The sequence below is a fragment of the Corapipo altera genome, unplaced genomic scaffold (genome assembly GCF_003945725.1).
Source record: "Corapipo altera isolate COAL_440 unplaced genomic scaffold, ASM394572v1 48b, whole genome shotgun sequence".
Lineage (NCBI taxonomy): Eukaryota > Metazoa > Chordata > Aves > Passeriformes > Pipridae > Corapipo > Corapipo altera.
In genome coordinates this window covers 16327916-16342805 of record NW_020884884.1, presented here as the reverse complement: position 1 = coordinate 16342805, position 14890 = coordinate 16327916, and the positions used below count along the sequence as shown (strand labels likewise).

The 14890-nt window shown below is 37.4% G+C and overlaps 1 long non-coding RNA gene across 2 annotated transcripts in view; it reads right to left on the bottom strand.

The window, feature by feature from the left end:
- Nucleotides 1-14890, bottom strand: part of LOC113946333 — a 42631-nt gene that overhangs the window by 21712 nt on the left and 6029 nt on the right. For both annotated transcript variants that reach the window (XR_003527393.1, XR_003527392.1), the window contains exon 2: nucleotides 398-653. This is a non-coding gene — a long non-coding RNA (uncharacterized LOC113946333). The remainder of the gene's footprint in view (nucleotides 1-397; nucleotides 654-14890) is intronic.

Here is a 14890-nt window from a genome sequence, read left to right as displayed (position 1 = left end):
TCAGGACCCAATATATCTTGCCCCAAATGTGCAGAGATATAAGCAACCAGGAGTAATTGGTTTTACACCAATGGAAGCAGAGTACAGGAAGTCACTCCAGGCTGGGAGTGAGGTGGACCTCACCTCCCGGAAGTCCTGAGTAGAGGGAAAGTGCACTGAAAAGTTTACTTCCCACCATTTATTTTCACTGATGCTCCTCAGCACTTTGTTGCAGCCTCTATCCCTTTTCAGGATTAACCCAACACAGCCTTCTAGAGACAAAAAAGGACAGCAGTTCAAGAGAAAAACCAAAGGAAAGTCAATCAAAGAAATATGTGCCAGTCCAGTGGTACTTCAGAATGTTATTGATTAATTCAAATAACTGATTCATTATACAAAAAGGCCAGAGAAAAATTACCTCTGTCAAGAAAAAGATTGAGGTTCTCCTTTGACCACTCAGCCCCATGACTTCTACTCTCTTGGGGAGGAACAGCAGAGAAGATGATCTCGCACTCACTTGCAGCCCTTGAGTGGGCTTCTAAAGGAGCGACAACAGCCCTGTTGCCCCTTATTTCTCATCATCACTAACGTCCCCACACCTGGCTTGTCTTAGGTCTTGGGTAACTCAGGGCTACAGTTGGATATTTTTCATATGTTTATCAGTTTCCTGAAGCCTATTGATAAAGAAAAAATAATAACAACAGTAAAAAACCCTTACTGTATTTCTCTTAATAATTTTCTTTCACTATCTGGAAGAAGCACCAAGAGACATCTTCAATTTTTTAGATGTGTTCCGGTTTTTTATTTTCCTATAGTTTCCCATTGAGCATTAATTTTGTTTGCAGATATTTTGCTTGCATTTCCAATATATTTTCCATTAACATACCCCTTTGTAAGCGCACACAGACCACATGATGCTCATCTAAGAACTTTTTCCAATAAAATTTCTGCATGGTGTGTATAACTTTGAGTGTTTCACCTCAGCAAGATATTTTTTTGTTGAAAAAAAATTTTTTTTTTCAAACAACTTGGATTCTCTGCACGGTAGAGATACTGATTTACAGTAAGACTACATTGGGTTGTAAGCCTCTGAGCAGGTTTTGAACTAGTAACCAACTGACTAAATGGCCAATCTGGTGCTATGGACATGGACATGTAAGGTAATTAAATTCTGTAACAAGAAAGCAGAACAGCACTTTCATTTATAACCATGTGGGAAATTCTTATCAGTGCATGACATATGGCTTATTTTTTTCTGAAAACAAGCTTACATGGAATACATCTATTGCAATGCAAGAAATTAAAGATGCAAGATTGAAGCATCTGGTGTAAATGGGCATTGTACAGAACATGTGGACTAGTACACATTGTAATTTCCCCAGTACGGAGTATGTTGACAACATAGAGTGGAACATGCAGCAAATAAATCAGCATGTTTCGATACCACAGATCTGACACTTTTCAGTCTGGAGTATGAAAACAGTCTGTATTTTAAGGCTGTGCCCCTAGTCACTTCAGTTGTTTAAAACTGGACATCAAAATAACCAGACTGTGTCAGACCACAGATTCATCTATCCTAGTAGTGTAAAATGGTCCCTTTAATTCATCAAATCACCTTCTAAAGCTGTGATAGTGTGGGAAAATTCTGCTTGCGTAAGTAATGTTTTACTTTGAATAAAAATAGTCTGTGATGCATGACAATAATAGCACAGTTAAAGTCTGAAGTATCTATCCATTCAAATATTAAGAAATGAAGAGTGAGCTTTTTGTTATTATTTCAGATTCTCAAAAGAAAAATCAACATAGTTACAATGTGTAAGATGGTAATAATAAGAATTGAAAATAATTCTAGCTTTTTGATAAATTTGTTCCTAGCCCAGGATTATAAAAGCATTGTACTTAAAAAGACAATTGCATTTGCAGTTGAGAAAAAATGTTCTTGTCACCACTCAAACCTTTTAGGAGGAATATCACCAGAAACTGACATATATACACTTACTTCTGTCCAGCAGTTAAAACCCATATTTTGCAAGGAAATTTTTAGTAACTTGTGTAACCCTGAATTCATACAAGCAAGTCAGGGGCAGCTGTGAAAAGCACTCTGGTAGAGAACTGGTCTGAGGCTATGAACTATTATAAACTAATTGCACCCAAACGACTGATCCCTGTAGGCAGAGATGGACTCTCCCCTCCTAGAGACCAATATGTGTCCCCAAATGAAATAGGCATAAATTAAATGAGATCAATCAGCCTGTTTTACAGGAAGCTCAATGAGACTGCCATGCAAAGGGAAATGTGCCTTTAAGGCTCTAATCAATCAGAGCCAAGTATGACTAAGAACCATGAAAAAATGGCTTAAACTCTGGGGTAATGGTATTTGAGTGAAGGTATGGCTCTGCTTGCACATCCTGACTTTTGACTACTTAACTGTAATTTTATGTTTGCATAGTCCATTGCAAGAGCACATGTATTGACACTGGCTATCAGCAAGGAATACAACTAGGACCAATGAACAAAACAAAATGTAATTGGCTGCTATGATTCATTTTAAGAGTCCATCTTAAAATGAATATGTGGGATTAGAGTTCATTAGAGCTATCTAAGGAGACACTAGAGTGCCTGTGGGCTTGGAAATGACAGCCGAGTTCTGCCCAGGATGAGGGTGTACCCTTGGGCATTCTGCCTTCTCACAGCTGACCTGCACCAGGAACAAAAGCCTGCTGGTGACTGACAGCCAAAATGAGATATCAATCACAACAAATAGTGCAGATCTTCAATCCTCCCCTTTCTTACAGGAGAAAAAAAAATGAACAAAATTAACATGAAATTACTAAACCTCCACTGAGATTAACAGAATAGTTTCAAGCTCATTAAAATTGTTCAGAAAGTGGCTTGAGGCTTTTTTTCCATGTGACATTTCATATGAAAAGACTGAAATTCTTCACTTATGTCAATCTTTTTTTCCATTTTAAGTTTTCATAGAGTAAAGAAAATTGTTCACACAAAAATCAGCATAAATTAAAATTAAAAAAAAATGGCTTGCCAGAACCCACATAGATTTCTTTTTTGAAACAGGTTTTATAACACTTTTTAACTAAATAAAGATCATCCTTTAAAATAATTGTCATGAGAAACTTGTAACCAAATTTTCCTCTCTTTCAGGATCTGTACGGAAGTAATAAATTTCTTCTGTAATGGTTAGACTTGGTTTGTCTTTATTTCAGACAAAACTGATATTGAAATAATGATTTCATTAAATTAAAAGATGTCGTAAAATGCAGGTAGGCGTCTAATGACACATCCAATGACATCCAGATACATAATTTCTATAGATAGGGGAAAGATCCTTTTAATCCATATTTCATGTCCAGGTAGCATTTGATATTGGACCTGATTCAGGGGATCCTGTATTGTTTGAGGTATTGCTCGAGGTATATTGTCCCTGCGGTGACACTGTGCACTTTGCAGCATTTATTACTGAGAAGCAATGGGGAGCCATAGGTTGCCCCTTCTGCAGAGTGAGAGGCGACACCAATCCGTCCCTTTCTCCCTCTGACGAAGCAGCCACAAAGCCTCAGGAAAGGGTCTGTCAAAGGTAACTGTGAAGCAATTTCTAAAGTTGCAACTCACTGTTAGTTCTTTTTCTCAAGTAGATGATCCTTAGACTATAAAAAGCTACTGGTTGTGCCAGTTAATGTAGGAAATCCTTTCCTTCAAGTCACAGGTGTCTGTGCAGAGGAACTGAAAGACTGGATCCAAACACAGCTGATGACTCACTTGGAAAGCTGCTACAGCCACACACAGCAGCATTTGTAATACTGGCCTTCTTTTTTTTGAAAAAATATCCCAACGTTTTACGTGCAGAAAAGAAAGCAGATTCTCCTTCATTTTGTTACTGCATTCTATATTCACTTTTGTCTTTTTCCTGCATAGTTAATTTTATTACTTTAAACTCTGAAGCTGAAAGAGTAAGAAGTCATCCCCTCACTCTTGCTATGAATACATATTAGATTAAGTGCAAATATAATTCTTACACTGGATGTGCATTTGGTTTGTATTAATTATACCTCTGTACATGTGTCACTCAGTTAGCTCCCAATATAGCCAAACAGCTTCAGCGGCTTTACACAGCCAAAAGGAGAAAATAAATCATCACTCTAATGAGAGTTCAAAACTCTGCTAAAAAAATTTGCTGGAAGAAATATGAAAATAATTCAATCTGGAACAACTCTGGAATAAAAGAGAATATTTCAGTATGTATTGAAACATGACCTAAAAATGCCAGTAAAGCACTTTTCTTTTTTCTATTATTTTATCTGTTAGAAGTCTCTGTATTCTCTAGAGTAAAAGGAAGTTTTCACTCCTGGTAAAATTGCGGTATGTAGATTTTTCATAATATTTTATGTTACTGAATCTCAGATTTTTAAATTGTCATCCGCTTTTATAAAACACCAGAATCCACTCAAGAAATGTTCAAAATATCAACATTTGTCCTTTAAGGATGAGACCTCAAGAGCACTAATTAATCAATAGTCAATCTCTCCAACCAAGATCTTATCACCTGGGGGGGGAGAGAGAGAGTGTGTGTGTGTGTGCGTGTGTTCCAAGATATTAGCACAGGCTGTTTGTTAATCAGCTTGGCTTGAGGAGAATATAGAGATGGAGGAAAAGGGGGGATTTTCTGTGTGAAAAAAGACAAAAACTGATCATGCACATCATAAATCCACATTTTTGCTGTATTTGTTTGCTATTGGGCTTGTTCTGATGTTGTGGTATTACACTAACTGGTTACAAATAAGCACACAACAACTGCAGAAGCTCCAGTTTTCCAATTGCTATTGTAAGGAAGTCAATTGTCCTACATATGTAGGGCAATCCTGGATGCAAGAGATGTATTAGCATCTCTACTTGTGACTTTCTGAACATTGCACAGTGAATGACAGTTTTGGGAATCACTCCCAGCTGTTTCCTTGTTTTCTTTTGGAGATAGAAGTGTGTTTGACACTGTTATATTATCTCTGCAGCATAGCTGCAAAGCAATTCCAAGAAGTAAGATAAATTAATTTTTAAGAGATAGCACATTCCTCTGTGTGACAAACAGAAAACAAGTCACACTTCAGCTTTAAATTAGCTTATGAAAGCTATCTTTTAGTTATAATAAGTAAAATTTTTAACTGCAGAAACACAAAAAATAAGCAGAGGAGGCCACGACGATTTCTTAAGAGTTTATAAAATGGTAAGTATGAGCTTGGCTTTTGGTTGTTTTATCATGTGTCACATATGTGATGGGTCATTTATGGTCATACAAAGCAGGTATGAAATACTGCAATCTAACATTGAACTCAAAGAAGGAAACAGTTAAAGAAAGTATATGTGTTTGTACAGTAAACCAAATAATAATATCAAAAATTATCACAGAATGGTGTAGGGCTCTTTCTTCCTAAAATAAGTGCTATTGGTTCACCAGTAATTTCAAATTACTGATATGACGTAAACTCGATAACACTAAAAAAACCCCACAGTATTCTGTACAGGATATCCAATTAATTTTGTTTTCTGTCATTCATTTAAACAAAGTGGCTTACTTTTGCACAGATAAGCAGCAGTTTCAGGTGCACAAACAGCAACACATCTGAAAGGAGCCTTATTTGCAAAGGGGTGGCAGCCAGTATGCATTGGACTAGGTCAATATAACATTTCCAAGTTATTTTCTTTTTCAAAAGAGTTTTGGTTACATCCTGAGATTATCACAGAGAAAAGAGGGACAGATTTCAAAGGCTTTCAGAAACTTATGAGCTTAAGAATCATAATCAGCAATACATTGTTTGATGTTCATATAATAAAAACTTGGAGCGCATGATAGAAACTCGCTCTCCAAAAATCAACAAGAGATCTTTAACTATAATGCCAAGAATGTGAAATCCATGCTTTGCTTATGTATGGTACTGCATGTGAGTGTTTTAGGGAACAAAAGCAACTGCCCAGAAGCCAGCTGTGTTCATGTTTTTATCTCTAAAACAGCTGTTGCATTTGACTATGTCCCTAAGAGAGAAAGAGTTTCCCCCTCTCCCACTGGCCATTATATTAAGTAGCTCGCTGTAAGTGCCACACAGCACTTGGCAGCTGCAGGCACGGTAACAGTTAGCATTAATAAAAGTAGAAATCGCTTTCACAGTTGTGTGTCTCACAGTTCCACGCGTGAAACATATCATGTTTAGTGTGGACAAATCGGACGTCTACAGCATGGATGACTGCAGGTTGTTACAGAACAAATGGGCTCAGCAAAGTGTGCATCCATGTGATCACATACAGTATCAAAGTAAAGTAATTACGCAGCAAGAAAACATGCAAGTACGATGATTACTGAAATCACTGCTTATTTATTTCATGTTTCAGACCTCAGTATTGCACTAATAAAAATTAATAACTTTGAGGGACTGTTTTAATTTAAACATTAATGCCCTAGGGCATGAAGAATAATGTGTCTTTAGGCACGTTTAGATATATTTTTCCTTACACCTTCATCTATAGGGAGGGAATGAGTCAGAGTAGCCAGCATATAGCTTTATCTGTACCTGTCTATTCCCAAAATATCACAACAAATATTTAAGGATCTTTTCAACTGACAGAAGTAAAGGTCAGGGTCATAGCAAAGGGCAGTTTGTGGAGGAGGAGTTTAGCATTTCTCTCAGTGATTTCTTCTTCCATCTACTTTTTTATATCCTCTATAAACAGTCCTCTCTAATTTCAAACACATTTTTTGAATTCTGCAGAGAAGTCAGTTCTAAAAATGTATCATCCAAAATAAATGTTTTTCTTGGCTCATACATCAGCTATCCTGTCTTTTCTAGTATAGATATAAGTGGGAGAAGGCATATGTGTGTGTATATTCTGTATATATGCAAATATCAGTGTAGCCTCTATTTAGCATTCTGTACTCACACACTACTTATGCAAAGGTATTGAGTGGAGAGCTTTGTTACTAAGACTTTTTTTAGTCTCTATTTAATTGAAAAATAATTATTTAATAGATTGATTAGATTAGCATTTATCTGTTTTATCTGACTAGTAGGCTAATGCCAGAAGAAAGTTCCAGGTGCTCAGCTTCTTTACAAAACAGATCTTTATTTTGCATATCCAAACACAGGGCAACTCTCCAGCATCCCACACACACACACACTGAATTCTCCTCTTTCAAGGAGCTCTAAAGTGTGTGCTAGGTCATCTCCAAATTCACACAGACTGCATTTACTTTTCATTTATTTTTAAAGATTGCCTTTAGATCAGAAATTGGTAAGCGGCTCTCTGGAAGGGTGACCCCTCCACTGCCACTCTCTGCCTTGTCACCATACAGCAATAACCAGTGGTTTCTAAAATAAAACTAAAGGCAGTGTTTCCTAAAGATTGTAATATAGAGTGCTCATTTCAATTTTTCTTCCCACTTGTGTTTTGGCAAGCAGTTTTCCAGGTTTCAGATTAAATTCCTCAGTAAATAGTTTTCTCTCTCTCTAAATGTGTGGCCAAAAAGCTTAAAGAACCCAATTCTTAATAGATTTTCAGTTCAGGTCCTCACCTACCATTTTGCAAAATGAAGACAGACAAGGAAAACAGAACCAGTGATGTGACAGCAACTCACAGGCATCTCATACAGGCATAATTTATTCCCATCGAAGCTGCTGCTACCAGTGGCATTCAGACCCTTCCCTGTCTGGCTTCATGCATGTTGGCACCGTTGATTACAGACACTGTGTAAGAGACTGCAGGAATCAGGGATGCTGAAGGAGAGAAGGCTCTAGAAGCACCATCGCTGGCCTAGCACTGGCCATCAGCACCCTTAGGGCAGCAATAATCCATCCACACCACTGGCAAACCTAATGATGGGATTGCTCCCCAAACTCATCACTGACAGCACCTGTGCCTCTCCTTGCCCCAGGAGGCTATGCCCTGCATGCCCATGTTACAAAGGGCTTCTGGGGAATATTTCCTCCAGGCCTCCCCATTTTCAGCCCTGTGCTATCTTCAACAACTGATCAGTGCTGAGCCCAAGGAGAGCACAAAACATGACAGTGGAGGCACAGCCCAAGAGTGCAAGAAGAATTTTCTCCACACCTTGGACTGCATATGTGACATCATCATCATGCCCAGGCTTCGCGAACGAAGATTTGGGAAGGGCACTACCCACGTTTGTTACAAGCACGTTGGTGGCTAAAAAGGCCAATACGAGATAGACAGGAGTGTAAATGTGCCTAAACTACACCTAGACTAGAGAAAAAAGAACAGACTATATCAGCTTAAAATTAAGACGTGCAGAGTAACGGAAATTTGCTCCTGATTTCAGGCAAAAAAAGTAAGAATTTGGGACTTTCACTATATAGCAAATACATACAAGAGTTTTTGGAGAGGACTAGGAGGGTAACTATAAAGAGGTAGAAGTCAGTTCTGGAAATGAGTTTCTATGTTGTTTGGCTGACTTTCAAATGATCTGATCATTTTAATACTGTAAGTATTAAACTGTTCTGTTAATGATGTGTTAAGGCAGTCATGGATTTACTAGAGGTTCTATGCAGATTAAGGCTACATCTTCCCCACTGGGCACACAAAGTCTTGGACAGACATCATTTAGCTATCATTTAAATCAAGGAAAACGTAGTAATTGCTTTCTAGAGTTGGATGAATTATTAACATCAACTGCCCCTTTCTTGCACATAATTTCTGTCAGAAGGATGACTGCAGGACTGTTTCATTGCAAATTTTACATAGCTCTTTTATTTTTGGTTGCCTTGGTGCATGGCTCCATAGTAATTCAGGTTATACTACTCTCTGTGGCAGGAGATATAGTCAGAGGTATTTTGAATCACTTCTTCAGAAGAACGGCCTTTGTGGATGTGGTTTGAGTCAGCCAGAAAAATAAAGGTTGAAACCTACTTGTTAGTCACAAACATTGCTGTTCCATTGAAAGAGAATGGGTTTAGGTTTTTGAGCCTGCAACACCACCAGTAATAATTTACTGAAGGCAACAACCCTGTATCACCAGTAAAACAATTCAGGAAAAAAAAAACAGAACAGTAAATCATCTGCAAAGGTGAGATGACAGATTACAGGCTATCACTGATCTTCTACAGATGTTGTTAGAGGGTCATGTGGATACACAGAATGAAAAGGCAATATTTCTCTTTTGTTGTCAAGTTCTTAAGAACTGTGAAGATGGTTAGTTTAATTGTATGCTCAGGCATGAAATCTGCCTATCCTAGCTCTTAGGTTAGCAGGAATTTTTATTATTTATCTTGAAATATTAAGAGACAGATTCTTAGTACCAGGAAATCGGAACTCCTTTTCGAAGAACAGGCACATACAGAAAGGCAGGGCTTCTCATGTGCATAGTTGCAGACTGGCATTTGGGAAAACTCTGTTCTTGTCCCAGGCATTAAAAAAAAAATTAAAACAAAAAAATAAAATAGCAAAGCATCAATGTATTGTCTTGTCTGGAAGCACAGCATCTGATAAGGATGTGCACGACTACAAGCCACTGACAGCAAACTGGATGAACACTGGTTTCCACAGATGTCCAAGCAGTCACTGTATCAGACTTGGTTCCCCGCCCCATAAGTAAAGATTTTCAAAAGAAGGAACACTCTCAGTAAAGTTCACAAGCATCACTGAATTAAAGGGAATGACAGGATGGTTTGTATATCTGACTATTGTTACGTAAGTTTGACTGGGGAAGGAGGGACCAGCCATCCCAAAGATGACTGCTTCATTAACTATGTGAAAAAACCTGCAATTTTATGATGAAGCCAATCTGTTTTACTTGAAAATCAAATTTAAATAATACACAGGATAAGGCCTTGAAACTTCCATAGAAAATACTTTGTGGGCTCAAAACCTATGTAATAATTAGTCATAGTTTCATTAGATTTTTCCTCAGTTTGGTCTCCCTTTTAAACTACTATCATTCATACAATACAGCTTACTTTCTATCAATGGAAGATTAATTAAAGTTCTGATCTAAAAATCATCCATCACATTTTTAATTCCCAAGCCAATTCCTTTCACTTCTACCTTAATCTTTTTTCACCTGTACATCATCTCTGCCTTCAGAACTGCCAGTTTACTAACACATTATTTATGTTATTTTGATTCATAATATATCACCACAACAGAGTCATTCTTTGTGGTAGGTCTGTGCTGCCTTCCTCTCTATTTTTTTTTAAATCAAAACAATACTTTACCATAGCAACTTTTCTTGGCTACCTCCTCATTCCAATAACTTGTGAGCAGCAAACATTCAACAACACTGATCAGACCACATTGTCCTTGTGCCAAATTGAAAGGCAACTCCTCCCTGGAACAGTAAATGCAATCCCAAAGTTACAGGATGAAGCTGTTGCACGTCTCTCAGAAAGCTCGTATTCTTTAGAAAGTTATTGAACATTAAGAAGTTGGCTGTGCCAAAACCTTCGGAACTTCAGAAGTAACTCGAGGGAGCAACTCCTCCCTAAGCCCTCTAATTTATGGTAGGAAGTGAAGAGCTATAAAAGCTAACAAACTATTCATAAAACTGGTAAAGGAAAAAAGTGTTCAACTCAAAAAAATATCAGACAAGGAACAAAAGGTATCAAAGTCATGCTGAACCAACTTCTAACAATACTATATGTCAGTTTGACATTAGATTTTTAAGAATATGTGAAGGCAAGAGCCCACTTACTTAATAAGGGTTGTTATTTTACCTATCAAATCATAACTTTCCAAATTACACTTTACGTAAAAATATCACAATATTATATTTTTCTTCAAAAGTTTTCTACATAAATTTGCCCATGACTTAAAACTACATATCCTCCAACATTCCAGTGAAGGAAATAATTTCAATATTCAAGTTTATGTTTTCATACTCCAAAACTTTATCAGTTAAACTACAAGAAATGGGGCTTTGCCTTTTATTGAATTACTTGAAAATGATTAAGAATTATTAATTACATTTATCCTGTCATACTAAGAAATAGCACTGAGAGTGTCAGTAAGTCATTTTATACTTCCAAATCATCATGTATAAAATAATTTTCAATTACTTTTATACTGAAAAACTAAATATTCTTCAAATTATTTTTTATCAGAAAAATCGTTAGTCTCTGATTGCAAACCATCAACTTAAAGAAAAAGACTACCTGTCATTGGAAGAATTGGATAAATCTAAAAAATATCCAAGAATGTAACATTTCAGTGTAGCCAAGAATCTGCGTAGTTATTAAAAATGAGAGATTTTGAAGACGAAGTAGCTACAGTGTAAGCATAATGAACAATATCATCACATAAATATTATAGAATTCCATATATTATATGGCTATAAAAAGTGGCAGGATTTCTCTTATTGGTATAATCCTACTCATACCACTCATTCAATAATTTTCCCAAAAATTACCATGCTGTTGAAATTCTTTCAAGATTCAGTTTCTTGCCAGAGATGCAACAAGTTGCCTGGAATAAGTTGCTGTCTGCATGCAAAGACAAAGGCTGCAGCAGTGATACAGATACAGTGATCCATGTCAAAAGACACAGAGCAGTCATGCTCCTTCTTTTCGGAGCAACCTAGCTTAGGTCTTTTTACTGCTTAGGTCTACACTTGGGGTATTTGTTCTCTCCAAATCCATGTGAAACAAGAGTAGATTCACCTCTGCTCCTGAGATGAGCCTTTCCATCTCTGCCCTTCCTATCATTTATCAGGGCATCTTTCCTTAGTCCCTTCCTTACCAAACAGAACTTGGTTCTTTTTATCTATTCATCATCTCAGCTGGCAACTTTAGTTGTTCCACAAAACTTGTCAGGATCTTCAGGACATCTTTCCAATGCCTTCAAATGCAACTAATACTGACTGTCTCCCTGGTCCAGGAAAGTGTCTGTTTTCTTATTTACTTCCATTACTCAGACCCCCACTCAATATATGTGAGAAAGCACTTCTGCAGGGCTTGTCCTAAAATTCTCCAGGCCTTGCTCTTCAACTTCATTTTCCTACCATAAACATGATCTATATTGGTTAAATTTTTTTCTTCTGTGTAGCCCATGAATCCATCTCTGCCACTCCATTTGCATTGTTAACGTAGGGCTGCCTATCTGATCCTCTTCAGTAACCTGCATCCTTTTCAATTCCTGAAAGTGAAAAGCTTTTTCCTCTCTCCTCCTGTCACAGGGAAAATCTGCTCATTGAACGTAGCCTAACCAAACTGCAATCAAAATGTTGTAGCAATTTTTTAATGACGTAATTAACTGGCAGTGAGTGAATCCATACATTCATGACCAATGTCAATAGTAAAACAGATAAACCATAATATTATATACCTATGAAATGTTCATACTTACCCAAAAGTTTCTAAACTCCCTTATATTAGAAATCCCAGGAAGGACTATTGCCCCATAGATAGAGCTAGGTACATATTCATGCACATACACATGAAGTGGGGATTACAAGCTCTCTTCTCCTGGGAGCCCAGATACTTGCAGACACCTCCAGAGGGAGATGTGGATGCTGTCATATCATGAGGACCCCTGCAATCCACCCTACAATCCACTAATGCCTCTTCTGCACATGGTGAAGATGCATCCCAGAAGGGTGCAAACGCACACTCTGAACCAGACAGGAGTCTCTGGCTGCTGCATCCCATGCCATCTGGCTCCTATCTGGGTGCATGCTTCAAAGCAAGTTATTAAAAGCTCTATTGACATTTCACAACAGCATGCATCATATTTTAACTATTCTTCTACGCAGTATTGATAACGCCTGAATTATTACAATAGACTCACACTTAGGTTATCAGGCTATGGATGCCTCCTCTGCAGCCTATAGAAGTTACCTGGTCTGAATTTTCCTCAATTCACTGTCTTTTATTTTGTACCCTTCTCCCTGTAAACATGAGAGCTTCAGGGACAATTGCAACAGCCAATTTGGATTGCTGCAAAAAGAGAAACAGGCTTCGATCTACGTCAAATCAGAAACTTGCTAGAAGAATTCAGTGCTTGTCAACATTTCCGTGAACTGTTCAAAAATGTGAATGCTAGCTGAATCATTTCAAACTGTTTTACACATTCCAAGGTTGTTTGGAGTTGTTTTTCTCAGAATGACAATAGAGTATTTTGGAAAGAGTATTACCAGAAGCCTGATATATTTTTCATAGGCTGAGAAATTAACAGAATAATTCAGTGAGACCTTGCTTTGGTTTTGGCAAGCCTTATTGTGTTTGCATTCTCTATCACCTTCTTAGTTTGTCTATATTTCCTGTTTCAAACAATCAGTAATATAAAGTCATTTGAAACCCATGTCATGGAATTGGTTACATTTTATGAATGCCCTCCAATCAATCCCCAATTTCATCTTTGTTCCAGCCTCTTCTCTGACCTGAGATATTCTGCATCCTCACAGACTTGTACCTCTCATAAATATCAAAGGCTTTTGCTTCAGAAAAAAAAAAATATCTATATTTTACCTTTCCTTGTCTGATATTTTTGTCTGAGAAAAAAATACCACATCAAATCCTAATTAAAACAGAATTTTATAAATAAATAAGGTATGCCTTTCAGAAATCAAAACTTGCTGGGTAAGCAGCAATTGATTCCTAATTTTAATAATGGAAGATGTTTTAAACCACTAATGCTGTTACCAGAAGATTATTTGTGAATCTATTAAAAAAGACCTAAACTTAGGTTCATCCAGAAAACATAAAAGTAATTAGCTATATAATAGTCATAGGGACTTAGTTGCAGCATCTCCCATCTGAAATATCTGCACTGTATATTTCTGTACCTTGCTGATTCACAATTTCATTTCAAGCTCCAGAAGAAAGCTTTTCTGTCCTGTATCTTATTTCCTCCATGTGATGTCCTAAATTGCACTTGAAGCCTTGCTTCAGAATTCCTCCAAAGAAAGTCACTTCATTTGTTTTGGCACTTTCTCTCTGCAATTTTTCCAGTTGTCTTCATGCTTTCACTAATATTTTTTAAAACATTACTCAAGAGATTCCATCATGCATTGTAGATGACAGAGATCATATCCTATCAGATGAACATTTCTGCTGATAGAGAGAATATATGAATGATCTCGATTTCTTTCACAATTTGGCTGCACAGGCCTAAAAAAATCAAAATTCATTAGCTGTCCCCATGAAAAATGCATGTGTAAGATGGTGCTATTGAATTAACTATGTTTCTTTCTCTGGACTATTGTGTGCTATCTTTTCCTGCACATCTACTGAAAGCTCAGTAGTTCAGATTTAACTCAGTACCAATGTTCCTTCGTTGTAGTGCATAGCATCGCTATATGGAAAGGACAAGATTTCCCCCCCCTATTATTCTCATGTTCACAATTATAACTTCTTTTATATTGAAATTACCATTTTTCCAGATGCTTTTGTGCTGTTCTACAGTCAGGGTACCACACTGAAGTGGGGCAGACAGGCAACTCGCTGCCCCAGCACAAGTTCATAGACCTGCAGTTTTCATGCACACACGGAAGGGCCCTGCTTCTTGCTGCTGAAAAGGGATATCCTGGGAACTCTCAACTTTCTGAGAAGCAGCATTGTTTACCTGAACATGACCACTAGGAGTCAAAGAAAGGGTGAAAAATAACAAGCTGCAAAGCTGATCAGAATGTGTGAACTTAAGATTCAAGAGAAGTCCTTGCTCAGAATTTTGATCTTTCTTTTCTCACAGTACAGTTCCTAGGACACTTCTCCCTCCCTAGTTTCAGCCCATACAAGAGACATGCAAACATTACATTTCTCAGCAGCAGACCCTTACACTTAGACCGAGAAAGGCCTCTAAGATAATCTCCCAGACACGATGTCTGATCTAATATCTGATCTCCTAGTCTCACTGAATGGGAAGATTTTACTCACCATCTATTCAGCAACATGTTCTCTGTTCC